The sequence below is a fragment of the Canis lupus genome, chromosome 30 (genome assembly GCF_048164855.1).
Source record: "Canis lupus baileyi chromosome 30, mCanLup2.hap1, whole genome shotgun sequence".
Taxonomy (NCBI): Eukaryota; Metazoa; Chordata; class Mammalia; order Carnivora; family Canidae; genus Canis; species Canis lupus.
The window spans coordinates 11,814,911-11,832,110 of record NC_132867.1 but is presented as its reverse complement, the minus strand read 5'-3'; the positions used below and the strand labels follow the sequence as shown (position 1 = coordinate 11,832,110).

General features: G+C 36.0%; 1 protein-coding gene across 6 annotated transcripts in view; it reads right to left on the bottom strand.

The window, feature by feature from the left end:
• The window catches only part of ROBO1 (roundabout guidance receptor 1), a 1,129,252-nt gene that overhangs the window by 788,902 nt on the left and 323,150 nt on the right, over positions 1–17,200 (bottom strand). The window lies entirely within an intron of this gene.

The window sequence follows — 17,200 nt, the reverse complement described above, 5'->3', positions numbered from 1 at the left end:
GGAGCCTACAGAAGGTGGAGGCCATTTATTCTGCATGCATATTTAATGTGTAAAATTATTTTTAAGTCTTAAAACAACCTCTTGGAAATGCTGTGAACTGCAAAGCGAGGCAAAGCCGATGCATTCTTAAATAAAATGAAGAGAGATAGAAATGCACCAAGAGTAAAAAATCCCAGTTACTCACGATTCTTTTCACCTCTCCACCTTGACCCAGCCTTCATTCTGCCCGAGACACCCACAGGAGAAGTTATTTCTGCCATCGAGAGCAGCAGCATCAGTAACAGCACAGCCATGCCAGGTAAAAATAACCTCTATGGAGAGTCCTGTCACAGCCGAACCTGAGGCTTTTCCTGGGAATAGAAACCTGGAGCCAATCCTGTCCTTTCAGTCAGCAGAAATGCAAAAATGCTGTTTTCCCCATACATTTTAAAAAAACAGGTACGTTCTCTTCAGGCTCTCCATTTGAATTATGCAGGAATGTTAAAAAAAAAAATTAGAAAAGGATGTAAAGCCTTCCTCTATACATAAGCAAAATGTCAGGAGAGATAAGCTGACAATTTTCTCTGGTCTCTGCAGCTACCAGTTCCTAACCTGCTCCTGCCAACTCTCACTTCTTCCAAATGTTTGTCAACATTTTTCATAACATGATAACAAGAAGAAGCTGAGATTTCAGCATTTTCCCACCTACCCATTTCTGTACCACAGATTATAGTACTTGATGAACCTGAATATTTAAATTTGGCACTGCTAACACACCTCATTTCAAACAGAGGTGGTTGTTAAGGAGAGGAGGAAAAAAAACACTCTTGTTCTCAAAACTCTATCTTAGCGTCTTAGAGAAGGGATTAGATATATAAATATCTGCTGGTAAGGCGTGATAAAAATACCTCTGAAAAAAAGGGAGTGGTAAACAATCTATCTTTCCTACTTAGCTTGTACTATGTGTTTTTTTTTTTTAATATTTAGAGAATTCTCTGAATAATGTCAAGAGACAATCGGCCAAAAATATCTCAAGTCCAATGGAGTAGGTTAAAATGCAATGTACACTGCATATTCAAGGATTATCTACATTGTAGCATATACACTCATTTGCTTGGTAAATACAAATGGGTATATCCCATCTCTCCTGTTTCCTGCAGGATTATCTTTATCACCTCATAAGCTGAACTGATTTTTCAGCAAATTGTACTTCTCTGTTTTACAAATAAGTCTATTCCCATGGACAAATTGCAATATTGTCTTCATTATTTTGCAACAACACTGCAATGACATAGGAAGCTTGCCTTCACTTCACGGCCAAACTGATTTTATGTATATATATATATATATATTCTTTTCAATAAAAATAACTTCATGCTCCTAAGAACATTATAGAATAATCTACATCCATTTATTTTAACAAGCATATAAAGCTATTTTAGGATGCTGCTAACCACATAATAATATTCTACAACCTGACCTACATCCACACTGAAATGGTTCCAACAACTGCCAAAACATATTTCTAGAACACATTCCTGAGAATGTACTGTTTACTGTTAGTCCCCTGCTCTGCAGCAGAGGAGGAGGAAGAAAACAAGTCTCCAGCAGCCAAGCAGATCACATAGCTTGAGGAAACAGGAGGGGTGGAAGACAAGAGGGGAAGGTGGGGACTGGGGCATGTGCAGAGAAAGTTCCAAGAAAGATGGCAGCCACCACTTAACTTCAGCTGCGAGTTGCCGCCTCCTGGAGTGCCAGGTGTTTCAGATTTTCAGAAGATAGGAATTCAGATTATTATGAGGAATTGCCTCAGTTTTGAAGCAAAAACAACACAACTCTAAACATTTTAACTAGTCCTATGACACAGAGCATTCTGAATGTGGTTCAAACATAAATTTTCTAGACTCTTTGATTCAAGAAATATTCTTTGAGTTTCTATAATATATCAATACATCATGAATAGTAAATATTCATATACTAAGCTCACAGTTTAAAGGGAAAGCCATATGTAAATGAATAATTTTTCATGCGATATGTTTGACAAATGCAGTGAAAATATATATGCGATTTCTGTGGAATCACAGAAGAGAAAATAATCTGACTGACCAGGACCATTTTATTTTTTCTCATTCCTTTATGACTCATCAAATCTAGCCATCTTAGGAAACTCCCTGTTCTCTAAAGGACATGAACTTCCAGACTGTCAGGTCTTTTTACATATTATCTTTCTTCTTGAAATAACTTTCTCCCACCACTACGTTGTATAATCCTATTAATGCTTAACAGCTGAATACAAGTTTATCTTTTCAGACTTTCTCAGGTACAACTATCCATTTCTCCCATGAAGTATTCACCTAGAAGTAGAGATCTCAACAATTATATAAAGGTTAGATCTGTGTGTGTGTGTGTGTTTTCAATACCAGGTATATACCTCATTGTGGACCTGATTGTATTATATTTTCTTTATATCCCTACATTCAGTAATGATTGCTGTACACAGAAGAAACTCACTAAAAGTTTGAACTAGATGGTACATTTTTCCCATGTTATGAATTTTAATTTGAGTTGGTAAGTCTTAAAACTAAAATGTAACTCTTTTAAAAACAGTAAAGATAACTTCTTTCATGCTCTGGACATGTGTTTATTTATATGTTGTCATCTGCTTTCCTTGGGCATGAGTATTATAAGATATTACAAATAGGAAACTATACTTATAATTCTTCTCTTTCAGTTAAAGTCAGTTCTAGGGGTGCCTAGGTGGTTCAGGCAGTTAAGTGTTTGACTCTTGATTTCGGCTCAGGGCATAATTTCAGGGTTGTGAGATTGAACTCATGTTGGGCTCTGCACTGGGTGTGGACCCTGCTTAAGAGTCTCTCTCTTTCCCTCTGTCCCAACTCCCTTCTCTCTCCCCATCTCCAAAAACTAAATAAATAAATAAAAACTTTAAAAATATAAAGTCAATTCTAACCATTAAATAAAAGCACATCTTAGTCTCCTATGGTCTACACTGCACCAGTAAAAGCTTAAAACTTATATTCTGTATTAACTTTTATGTGGTAAGAATCGAGAGCTCATCAAAGGGGGCAATTATGGATATGGGATATGCCTTTATTTATATGCTATCATTTGCTTTCTTTGGCTATTAGTATTACAAGATGTTACAGATAAAAAGGAAATCATAGTTACATTCTAAGACTAGCTTTCTAATCTGCAGACATATTCTAAAACCAGCTTTCAAATATGCAAACTTTTTAACAGAAAGGCACTGAAGATTATCAGCAGATGGGCCTAGTCTGCTCTAAAATTACAAATTGGTACCAAGCCAGTTATTTGGCAGTCACATCCTAAATTCCCCATGTCCACAGCTATTTCAACTTAAGACATCAAATAGCCAAAGTACATTTCTCCACCTTTTCTTCCTTCCTTCTCCAAGCACTACCTCCACTTGGCTGTGCAAACACACTCTGGTCTGAGCCAATCGAGTTGAGCAATCTCATTTTTCCTAAGTAAAAGTGATCAGTCATCTAATCAAATAAATCAATCCTGAGTCAAGGAAGTTAATGGGAGCAGTCAAAAGACTCCTATTATTCATTCATTCAACTAATATTTTCTGAGCATCCAACATGTGTCAGGTACTAGGCTAATTACTGGAGCATTTATAATAAGTCAATGGATGTAGTCACTTCAGGGAGCTGATATTCCAGTGAGTGGAAAGAGACACCATATACTACAATCTAACCAGTAGATACATACTTTTATTTTATTTATTTTTAAGATGCATACTTTAAATTGCTTCTGCAATGAAGTGAAAGAGAAGATTTTAAGTGGGAAAAGCAGAAAATAGTTCCAGCCAGACATAAAGCTTATGTAAAAATGTCTCAGGCATAAAAGAGCTTGGCATATATTAGGATGAAAGAACAGCTAGGGAGATAGGGGGAGACCTTTTCAGTTTGGGTCCTGGAAGCTATGTTAAGAATATTAAGAATACATTAAGAATATTAAACAATATTCCAAGGGGCTTTCACATTAAAAGGTTACTCTTCTTTCAAGAGAATAAGTTGGAGGGTATCAGGATGTAAGAAGGAAGACTAGTTAGGAGACCATATCCTTAGCGAGTGATAACAGTGCTAGAAATAAAGTAAAATAAATAGAAAATGAATAGATTAGAAACACATTCTGAAGGCAGAATCAACAAGATTGGCTGGTGAGTCGCACATAGAGAGTGTGGCAAAAGGGGTTCCAAGGTTGCTGCTGGCTTCTGCGATGCTGACTTCTCCAACTTATTCTCTTGAAAGAAGAGTAACCTTCTTGGGGTGGAGCTATCTAAGTAGACCTGAGGATCAAAGGTGAAGAGAACGGTCTTTTGAACTTAATATTCTCCTCCTCCTCTTCCCTCCTTCCTCATCTTCCTTCTTTTACTTTTTTGTTGCATAACTTTCCAAAACATCACTCATTTCAAACCAAAAAGGGAAGAAATACTGAAATTTGTGTGAGAAGAAAAACATACCAATGTTTTTCTTATAAACAACATATAAAACAAACATATAAAATGTTTGTCTTATAAAAATAAGACCTTACTCCTAGTGAGAAATAGAACATTTGTCCACAATATGTAAAAGTCTTAGTTCGCATATAAGGCAGATTTGAATTTAAAAAAGCACAATGGTTACAGTGTGCTAAATGGACCTGACGGGGTGAGAGTTCTAATCGGAACACCAGTGAAGGTCTATTGCAGCAATCCAGGCAAGATACGGTAATGGCCTAGGGTATCTGGTTGTGGAGGTGGGCAGATGCATAGATGTGAAAGACATAAAATTGATAAGACATGCTGTTGCTCTATGGTTGGGAAACATGTATATATAATGTCAGTTATAGACAGTCTCACCCAACCATGAGTAATTCTAGTGGTCATTCTTCAACTATAAATCAATGATAATATTAATAACATGTGAGATATCCCCATACCATATTTTACAGGATAAAGCACTTGTCTAGAGGATAACATCACAACTACAACTACAGATGCTACTAAAAGATACATTATTTTCCTATAGCACTTTGCAAATTTTTTAAACATTACCTCCATTAATCCTCAAGCCAGTTTTGTGAAATTAGTCTGATTGTTAATAAATACATTTTTCAGTTAAAAAAAAGAAACACAACTGGTGAGTAGAAACAAATAAACTAATAAACAAAAGCCCCTGATGTTTGGGAGGTTAAAATACTTCCCAACATCAAAGATCTAGACTAGAGTGATTCCTGGGTGGCTCAGCTGTTGAGCATCTGCCCTTGCCTCAGGGCATGATCCCAGGATCCTGGGATCGAGTCCCGCATTGGGCTTCCCACAGGGAGCCTGCTTCTTCCTCTGCCTATGTCTCTGCCTCTCTCTGAGTCTCTCATGAATAAATAAATAAAATCTTATTTAAAAAAAGATCTAGACTAGAAAATGCCAGAGTTCCTATGGTGGTTTTAAAATATTTCCACAAATTCTTTAATATTCTTTCCTTTCCAGAAATGAACATTAATTCCCATTCCGCAGTATAGACTGGGATGCTGTTGAAAATAAGGTTGAAGTAATGGTGTGACAATGAGATTAGGTTGTGAAAGACATCGAGTTTTTCTTCTTGTGCACATTCTCCCTCCTTTTGATCATTTACTCTGGGGAAGCCAGTTGCCATATTGTGAGGAAACTCAGGGAGATTATGGAGAGAGGCTCAAACAGCAAGAAGGTGAGGTTGGCCGACAACCATCTGCCTGAGCTGATGGACCCTGATGCCTGCAGCCCTGGCTGCCAGCTTGATGGCAACCTCACAACACCCCACCCTGGAACCACCAGCTAAGCTGTTCCAGCTTCCTGATCCTCAGAAACTGTATGTTTGTTGTTTTAAGCTGCTGAACTTTGAGGGTAATTTATTACACAGCAATAGATAATGCCTATAGCTTGAGTCACAACAACCCACTCGTTTCTTTTCATCACAACTACTTCCAAAATCGTGATTTGGGTGCCCACATCAGCTTCCTCGTAAAGGCTGTGGCTGCACCCATAACTCCAGTCAACCACATCATTTTCTCATCTCTTCCTGTGAGTGAGGTCAGGTGAAAATATATGAATTTGAGGGACACCAACTGAAAAAATTATATTTTAATCAACAATATAGATTTGTGTTTTTTATTTTGTTTGCTTGACTAGCAAAGTATTTTTGAGAATTTGCATTTGCATGTGTTTAGAATGGTAAATAGTCACTGTTCCTAACTGTCTCTGATTTTCCACTCCAGCTAGATGCCCATGCACAGTTAGGCTACAGGTCTAGTTTTGAAACATATTTTATAACCGGATTATTACAAAAATGTCATCATTCTCCTACATAAAATTCTCTTTTTTTAAAATTACCTTCCCCAGTTTTATTGAGATATAATTAGCATAGAACATTGTGTAAGTTTAAGATATACAATGTGTTGATTTAATACACTTACGTATTGCAAAATGATTACCACCCTTAGTTAGCTAACACCTGCATAATGTCACAGAATTACCATCTGGTTTTGGTGGTGAGAGCATGTAAGATTTACTCTCTTAGCAACTTTCAAATCTATAATACAGTATTATTAACTATAATCACTATGCTGTACATTAGATCCCTAGAACTTATTCATCTTATAACTGGAACTTTGTATTCTTTGATCAACATCTCTCCTTCCTCTCCTGCCCCTGACAACCATCATTGTAGTCTCTGCTTCTATGAGATTGATAAAATGCCCTATTTCTAAGAAATCTCTGTCCATTGGGTCCTGAGGACAGCATCAGACACATCATAGACCTCAATATTCCCATTTGATAATCCACTGGTATGAGTTTCACCTGGGAGGAATATCAATGTGGAACAAAAACTGTGAAAGGTGGTGTTCTCATTTTTTTAAAACTTTCTCCAAGAAGCCCTAAATCCATCCCTGGCCCCTGCTTTTTAGAACGATACCAATGAATTTCTTTCTATGTCTGATGAAAGAGGACTCCCCATTTCTTTTTTTTTTTTTGGACTCCCCATTTCTTAAGAGCTTTCCACCCACTGCTTTTTTCTGATACCACATTACAATAATCAGTAGTAACCTAGCACATTAGAGAAGGGCAAGAATTTAAAATTCTTTTTTTTAAATATTTTATTCAAATTCAATTTGCCAACGTCTAACATCTAGTGCTCATCCCATCGAGAAAACTTAAAATTCAGCCAAAATTAATTTTATATCACCTGAAGTGGATTCCATCAATTTGATATATAAAGATATATGGGGGCTAAAAAGACTTTTGCAGAAATTATTTCATTGTGTTCCTAATGCCATGATCAATGAAAAACATGTTCAGCCATGACAGCATCTCATTCTTTCCACTGGTAATTAGAACAGCTATTTATACATAGTCTCAATAATTGTTTAATTGGATGAATAAATTAACAAACAAATAAAAAGAACTGTTTTATGCAAATAACTTTAACACCAAATTTTAATTGGACACATGGATATCCAAAATAGGCTACTAGCAAGCCTGAAATTCTTTTAGTATATAAATAAGAATGATAGTTACATACATTGACAGATGTGTACAGATGCTGTTGTCCTAAACAGATATTAGAACTATGCCCATCAACTCATGATTTAGTTAATTAGACAGCAAGAAAACTTAGAAAAAAAGGAACAAAACCACAAATGAATCAGGTTCTAAAGAATAAAAGACACATTTAATGCTAAAAGGGTCTGGAAAATAGATTAAGTATAAAGGAAATGTGTACAGGAAGTTTTAACATAAGCAGGATTAATATTAAAAGTTCATCAAGGACAACTGATGACCAGTGTTAGAATATTTAGAACCGGAGTGAATAAATGGGAAAAAGAGACTTGAATGTGCATTTGTAAGGCCACATGAAGGGCCCCCCTGTGGCTGTGGCTGACACCCTTTATAAGAAATCCACAGTGAAAGGCAGGTTAGTGTACAAAACCTCCAATGCTGATTCAAGGAGCACTGAGTTACATCTGAGAACAAGGAGAAAATGTTACAAGTTCTGAGCAAGGCAGTGTGAGGAAGAGGCCCACCGCCATCATAAATGGAAAGGTGCAGCCTCAGCAAATTGATAGATCTTTAATGTTTAATTGGACAAACAAGATAATATCCTAGTCATGTATTTTTCTAATTTTGTTTTTTTAAGTAGGCTCCATATCCAGTGTGGAGTCCAACTCAGGACCCTGAGATCAAGACCTGAGCTGAGATCAAGAGTCAAATGTTTAACCAACTGAGCCATCCAGACACTCCTTTTATTTTAACATTTATTTACTTTTTTTCTTTGTTCTGTATTTAATCACACCTCTTACATGTAGGAATCACCCGGCTGCAGTATCATAGGTTTCTCTTTCCTGAGTATTCCGAGTTCCACCCTCTACAGGTTTTCAAGTAGATTCTAAGGGTATGTCTGTATAAATGTATAAACTACAGTTTGAACACGGTAAGAAACTAAAGAGTGTCTTTAACATTGCTAGTGCCTGGTGAGGTCCACTCTCAGAACTCTGGGTCCTTCTTGTACAGGGTTTTAGTTAAAGTGAAAAAGGCAGGGATCCCTGGGTGGCGCAGCGGTTTGGCGCTTGCCTTTGGCCCAGGGCACAATCCTGGGGTCCCTGGATCGAGTCCCGCGTCGGGCTCCCAGCGTGGAGCCTGCTTCTCCCTCTGCCTGTGTCTATGCCTCTCTCTCTGTCTATGTCTATCATAAATAAATAAATCAAGCTTTAAAAAAAATAAAGTGAAAAAGGCTTATTTTGAATTCCAAGTCTGTGGTCTGATTTTCTAAAAGTGTAATGCTATGAGAGGGTTCGGGTCCACTAACTGGCAATTGACAGGGAACTGATGTTAATCCTGACACTTCTCTGGAAAAGGCCTTGGGAAAAAGAGACTGCAGGTCAGCCATAGTGCAGGAGGCATGATTACACCATGGTCAAAGCCTATCTGGCATTTAGGTTTGCATATTACTGATTAAGACTTTTCTTAAATACAGTAATTTGCAGGCTAACTTTTGGAAGACTAATCTTTTGAGTCTGGCCTTAAAACAATTCCATAATGAAATAATAGAGCTATGACTATCCATAAGATACATAGTACTTCCAGTATTTCCAATTCTTATCCATAAAATGTACTACTGGCCTTCTAATAAACCACTGAAAAGCATGACAGCATTGACAGAAAAACGAAGATTTCTGCTGGAACTTAAAAATAAATACTCATGAAACTAAAAACCATGTGCGACTTTGCATGACATCAGATTTTATTTAACTCATTCTAAAAGTATCAGTGTTTTCCTACATGAACAGGTGTTTCAGAATTCACAATATTCTGCACTTTTAGTATAGTAACAGTCAAAGCTCTAATTTTTATCACTGACAGAAGAATTGAGAGGTTTATATACATCGGAATATTGAGTAATGGATATTCATGAAAAAAGAGAATGCTTTATTCAATTTAATTTTCCAGTTATGAGAACAAACTAAAGAATCTTCAACTCATGTTAGTAAAACCTCTCTATGGTATGTCTTACCAATATATATTTAAGCTAGCATACCAAATTCAGTTTTCCATAGCTGAGGTTCTCATGGTACCTGAATGTCATCATGTTCTTACACAGAACTGTGAATGTGTCCACTGATCAAAATTGAAGGCCCCCCTGAAAAATCTATGGTAGTGTTTGCAAAGATGAACGCAGCAGTTGCTGTCGATCCTAATGATCATTTATATGTTGCTCTGGTGATCCTACCCATGAATAAGTCGAGTCTATTTCAACACGACCTGACACTGGATTAGCTTTGTGATTCATTTTGACCAATGGAATGCAGCAAAAGTGACATGCCTGACTTCTGAGGTTGTGCCTCTGCTTTTGTCTTCCTGGAACTGAGCCTGAAGACTGCCACAAAAGGCACCTGGTCTCTCCTACTGGAGGCTGAAGGGCCATGAGGAGATGAATGAGGCATCGTAGCCAATACCTTGCACCAGGTGCCAGACAACAGCAGGTACAGTGCACCTTCCACCAAAGCTCTTAGCAGCAGTGTGTGTTCTGCATGTAAATCCATACTTTTACCTTACCTTCTTTTGGCCTGTATTTTCTGCTCTGTAAAATGAGGGTAACGATACTATCTACTTGTAGGTGGTTGAGAATATTAAATCATTAAATGAGTAAATACGATGAAGTATCTTAAAACATTACTGAGGATAAAGCAAGCGTTAATAAAATGTTAGTAAGCAATACCATTATTGTTGTTATTGTAATTTTTAAAAATTTTCCATCTTAACTATTCTTTTAAAGATTTTATTTATTTATTCATGAGAGACACACAGAAAGAGGCATAGCGTGCAGAGGGAGAAGCAGGCTCCCTGCAGAGAGCCCAATGCAGGACTCGATCCCTGGGCCACGGGATCACACCCTGAGCCTAAAATAGATGCTTAACCACTGAGCCACCTAGGCATCCCTGTTGTTGCAATTTTTATTTGTCTTTTACAAAAAAGAAACTGAGACTCAGAGAGATCACATGTTTTTCCCAAAGCCCCAGAGCTGTGGAACTAAAATCCAGAACAAGACTTTTTGTTCCAGGATCCAAGTTATTAAGTACCACACATTTTTGCATCCACTCCATGATCTGTTTTATTCAGGATACAATGTGCTAGCCATTGTGGTCAATGAGTTCAACCAGATAATATCGTTAATATTTTAATTACCTTAGTATAACAAAATCAAGCATTTTAATATGACTTGGCACAACACGGCAGGCTCTCCCTCCCTGTCTGATACTATCTTCTATGACTTCTTTCCTCCTACTCACCCTAGATGTCAGCCCATATTTTCTGTGCCACCTCTGTGTGCTGTTCTCTCTGGTTCTGATGACCCTGCCCTCCTGTTTCTGTAGTAACTTTTACAGTTACTTCTACTACTTGGCTCTGACTTGAATTTCCTCTTTTGTGAAGGTCCACTTCATCACTCTTTGAAGGCTATTAAATATTCTCTCTGCTCCTAGAGATATTGTCAACATGTTATTGCCAAAATGATACATGTTTTAAAAGTCTTTGTTGACTTATGTGTTTCCCATTAGATGATGATTAAGGCAGGACCATGTCTTACCTATTTTTATATTCATAGATCTCACTAAATACCTAGTAGAGGAGTGGATTCTTGTGGTACAACCCATAACCATTTGGGTTCATATATCTCTTTCTTATGTTCGTATTTTAATTCATCTTGATGTTCCATTGTGAAAATTTCCACTTGAGATTCTAGAGGACCATACTGGATTAATGCAAAAACCTGGGTTTAAAGAATCAGATATGCTTAGACCAACTCCATCAGTTTTTAGCACTGCAGCCTTGGACAAGTGGCATAAATGTTATGTCTCAGTTTACTTCTGCACAGTAAGGAAAATAATAGCTATATATTGCAGAATTAATTTATGTGTATACGTTTATGTGTATATACATATATATATATATTTAAGTGTGAAGATGAATTGCATAGATGTATGTAATATGCACTCAGTATGTAGTAGCTTAATTTTCTGTAGAAATTACTATGGTTAAGAGACTTTATGAATGAAGCTCTATTTTGCTTTATTGTTTTCACATGTGAGAAAGAGGTCAAGTTTTGTTCTTTTGTCCTAAGAACACTAGTTTAGTTTTAATGATAGTGCATTCACTAGAGAGTCCAAGCATTTATAAGAAAAATGAGCTGTTAGCAGACTCCGAAAATAGTAGAATTGAGCATCTACATATTTTCAATCAATGTTTAAACTGATAAAATTTACTTTTTTATAATCCAGACTTATTTTTTTTAGTATACATATTAATATAAGCACAGCAAGGGGCTCCTGGGTGGCTCAGTTGGTTGGGCAACTGAATCCTGGTTTCAGCTAAGGTCATGCTCTCAGGGTGGGATCCAGCCCCAAGTTTGACTCTGTACGTAGTGGGGAGTCTACTCCTCTCCTCCCTCTGCTGCCTGCCATCACCCCCTACCCCCTGCTCATGCACATGCTTTCTCTCTCTCTCGGTCTCTCTTTCTCTAAGTGAATGGATTGATATTAAAAAAATACAAGCACACCAAGAAAAAAACTCCTGACTGTACAACTATGAAAAATGCAAATCTACTAAGAAAGACCAAAACTAACAAATGCCATCAGCTACAAAGTATGTTTACATTTTATTTTCCCTATTATTATTATTTTGTTCTTGAACAAACATGGCATACAACCAATTTAAAAGTTAAGATACTATCAGTAGAAATAAAATAATATAGTATCTAGGAATAAATTTAACCAAGGAGGTGAAAGGCTTGTATTCTAAAAACTACAAAACACTGATGTAAGAAATTGAAGATGATACAAACAAATGGAAGAACTATCCATGTTCATGGATTGGAAAAAAACATTGGACATTGTTAAAATGTCCATAGCAGCCAAAGCAATCTATGGATTTAATGCAATTTCTATCAATATACCAACAACATTTTTCACAGAACTAAAACAAACAATACTCAAATGTGTATGGAACCACAAAAAAAAACCCAAGTAGCCAAAGCAATCATGAGAAAGAAGAAAAAGCTGGAGATATCACAATTCCAGATTTCAAAATATACTACAAAGCTTAATAATCAAAACAGTATGGTACTGGCACAAAAACAGGCACATGGGTCAATAGAAAAGAATAGAGTTCAGAAATAAACTCATGCATATATGATCAACAGATCTACAACAAAAGAGACAAGAACACACAATAGAGAAAACAGAATCTCTTCAACAAACTGTGCTGGGAAACTGGACAGCTACATGCAAAAGAATAAATCTGGAACATTTTCTTACACCAAAAACAAAAATAAATTTGAAATGGTTTAAAGACCTGAATGTGAGACCTGAAACCATAAAACTCCTAGAAGAAAACATAGGTAGTAATTTCGCTGACATTGGTTAGAGAAACATATTTCTAGATATATCTCCTCAGGCAAGGAAAACAAAAGCAAAATTAAACTATTGGGACTACATCAAATAAAAATCTTTTGCAACAGCAAAGGAAACCATCAACAGAATGACAAGGCAACCTACTGAATGTGAGAAATATCTTCAAAAGATGTATTTGATAAAAGGTTTATATTAAAAATATATAAAGAACTTACACAACTCAATGCCCCCAAAAAACCCTCTCAAATAACCTGATTAAAAAATGAGTAGGGAACATGAATAATTTTTTTTTCCAAAGAAGACATACAATCACCTACAGGCATCTAAAAAGATTCTCCATGGCACTAATCATTAGAGAAATGTAAATCAAAACCACAATAAGATATCACCTCCCACATGTCAGAACAGCTAAAATCCAAAAGAGAGGAAATAACAAGTGTTAGTAGGAAGTACAGAAAAAGGAACCCTCATGCACAGTCAGTGGGGATACAAACTGGTGCAGCCGCTATTTCTATTAAAAATAGAATTACCACATGATCCAATAATTCCACTACTGGGTATTTACCCAATGAAAACAAAACCAGAAACTAACAAAGAGAAAAAAGAGACAAACGAAAAATCCCAGACTCTTAAACATACAGAACTGGTGGCTGCCACAGGGAAGGATGTGGATGGGGGATAGGTGAAATAAACAAAGGGGTAAAGAAAAAAAAATACTAGATACAGAATGTAAAATTTATGTATATGTATGCATATGCATATAGGTGTTTGTATATATATGGAAATGTATATATTTATGTATGTGTATACTTGGAACATATTATAAGTTGAATTACTGAATCATAATCTATGGGTTTATGAATCATAATCTATGGGCTTATGAAAAAAGGGAGTCATTTGTGTTAGCTTCTTGATACAGGCACACCACTTCTATTGCATCTCTTATGTTCATATTTACAACTCTTACTTTGGTGACACTTTATACATCCCATTATTTGCTCTTAAGATAGCTTTTACATCCCTATTTTAGTCAAATATTTAAGCTACAGTGCATTTTAGTGCCTTTGTTCAATACAATTGAAGCCAATAGGGTTTCTTTGTAAAATTCAGGCCTCTGTGTATGGAGAAAGAACAGTACACCTCTTCATATGTTTTGTGTTTCAAGCTATCTAAAAAAGATCTGTATATCCTTTTAAACTTAAAAAAATAGCTACATGGCTGAAATTGCCAAATATTTTAAGACATTCTTTTTTACAAATAGAAAAACATTTTGAAAATAAATACTATAGATAAAAGTTAACACTAGCACTTGTAGCTTATTTTACGAAGCTGTATGAAAAATACAATATTGATTTTTGGAGAACTATAAACAAACATTCAGGCAACAGGCGAGCCACCACACACAAATGCAGAGAATGATAATGCTTTACCCTCAATTGCTTTAATTACTGTAGTTATTTGATATTTTATTGATAATTAAATTATTTCCTGAAGGCATGAAATTATTTTATTATAAACTTAATTTGAATTCATGTCTAAATTATGTTTCTATCAACTTTCTTGGGAGTACACACACTCTATTCTACACTGGGTTTGCCTCCTTTACCCCAGTCACCTTTTGAAAGTAGAAAAGAAAATAATGCACTTGAGTCACTAAAAACATTTTTTTTAAATTTTTTTCTTTTTTTTCTTTTTTTTTGCTCTCCCACCCTTCCCACTAAAAAAATTTTAACCAGCAATGGAAATTTGGCCTATTTAATTTCAACCAAACAATGTAGCCAGGGCATTTCTGGCTTTAACCTGATTAAAGACGTAAAAGAACTGGAAATTATGGTAGTGACGGAATAGGTAATCTTTTGCAAAGGGTGTATGACAAACATTTAAAATCAAACCCCGCGTTAAGTACTTCAGCAAATGTACTAGTTACTTTAGTTTAACCATCTTCAGGAGGATTGCCTGACTGTATCTTTGAATCTTTCACTATAGAAAATAAAAATATTCATCTATTTCTATGTTTGTCAAAAGGTTTGAATTAGCACCTTCATGAAGGTACAGTATAGTAAAAAGGAAACAGAATGAGTTTAGAAATAGGATGATCTAATGGAAAATGAGGGCTCTATTTAAATTCTAGTTGGATGCTGAAATCAGAATTTGCTTAGGTTTTGACAGATGATATACCTAAGTCCCCATACTGCCTTAAAGCTATTGGTATTATTCTTAAACAGAGCAAAACAAATGTGTGAGGATGTAATACTGAAGTACAATCAAGACTTCTGTAGGTTTGTCCACTGTGTATGTATTTGTGTGTGCACATGGTAAAACTCCCACTCACTGAGTTTTCTTTCTCCCTCTCTTTTGGTTGTGCTTCCTTGAGCTCAACTTATATTATCCTAGTGCAAGTCAGTATCTCAATACAACTTTGCTTTGTATATTGCACAGAAGAAAATACCTTGAAATGACTTGAGAGAATTATTTGTTCTGCTGAAGTGTCTAATATGCTCTGAAACAAATTTGTGAATTACAATGAAAAGAAGCATTCAAAACAAACTCCATCTACAACACTACAGAAATAAAAATGGGCTAAATTAAAATTAAATCAGTATTCTGGTTTCACCATTTGCAGACAAAGAGGAATCTGGAAATCAGTGAGATTAATCAGGGCTGAGTCAACTTCACCCTTAGGAAATGGAAAAATAACCCTCTCTACCAGTAAAACATCTAGAGTTGTCAAAATATTATATTTTTTACTACTAAGGAAACTTTGGGTTATACATTGCCAGTCTTTACTTTCACTTTAAAGTGTAAATATTCATAGGAAGTACTGACATGTTAAATTGTTATCACACTTCCATAAAGTGTAAAATCTCAAGAGACAGCTTTAATGGTGTTACAAGGCCTACATTCAGATCATGATGATCCCACTTGTGGATAAATAGATCTGAGTAGGTCATTCTTTCCAAGAGAGCCTCTGTTTTCTCACCTGTGAAATGTACATATTAAGAATGCTCACCCAATTTTTGTGTGGCTCAACTGGTATGAGACATGGGGATATGATTCATGACTGTAAATAAGCATACCAGTACTATTTGTATTCGTTTTCCTAAGAGCGGAGCACTGAATGCTTTAGCATTTAGCATTTTGATGGAAAATGTACAGAGTAGCTTTCAGGAAATACAATGTGGAGATTCACAGGTATAAATGCATAGAGACCTCTGGTTAGTAGAACTGCAGGGAAAAGTGAGAATAAGGATGGACACAAATGAGATGAATGTCAAAAATACTTCTTTCAGGATTCTCCCAAGTGGCCGTATAAATATACAGTTTTGTCCATATGATTTCCCTTCCTTCTTGGTAGGGTTCCATTTGAACCTTCTGAATATAGAGATTTAGAAGAATTTTGTTTCTGTGCAATTATGATGCCTTGGCTACATCTTCAGTAACATTATTCTTGAATTTGCTTTTCTTACAGACCTCTCTGAAGCAACATTTCTAGTAGTTAGCTGCATGTGATTCAAGAGATAGTGTCTGCATTCTGTGCCTGTGCTCTTGTTTTTATCTTTTTCTACTATAAACAACAAATTACATATATAGAAAATATAGAGAAGAGATATTCAGATAAACATGACCTGGAAGAAGGTGACTGAGGTACTCTGTTCTCTGGTCTGGGTTAGTCTGTGATTTCTCTCACATGAATCACGCATACATTTATTCACTGGATCCATACCTAAGCAACTATTTAAAGCTGGTTCACAATGAACATGACCTGGAACAGGTTGGATCCTCTGGCTTCACACCATCTCAAGCAATCCAAAATGATCCATTAGTCATTCCTTTATTCATGCATTCAATAAATATTTGAATGTAAATATTCACAATGTATCAATAGTGTTCTTGGAACAGGAGATATAACAGTGTGTCAGAAAAAGTAGTAGTCCTGGCTCTTATGGAGCTTCCATTTGATTATCCTTTGGATTTTCATGAAAACATCCAAAAGTAGTGCTTCCCCACAGCACAGCCCCTGATGAAGGAATAACTCAGGGCAGTATATTTTTATTATGTCACTTCCTCTGAACATCTGGTGGGAACTTGATCTAAGGAAAACCAATCCAGTTTGGCCCACGATCTGTTTTGTGAAGATGTACTGGGTTGTTAGATTTTAACTATTACGAATATGAATGAAATACAAAGAGGCAATTGAGAGAGCAGAGACTAAGAGGAAACTAAGTAAAAAAGATTTTTTAGAGAGCAGAGGTCATGC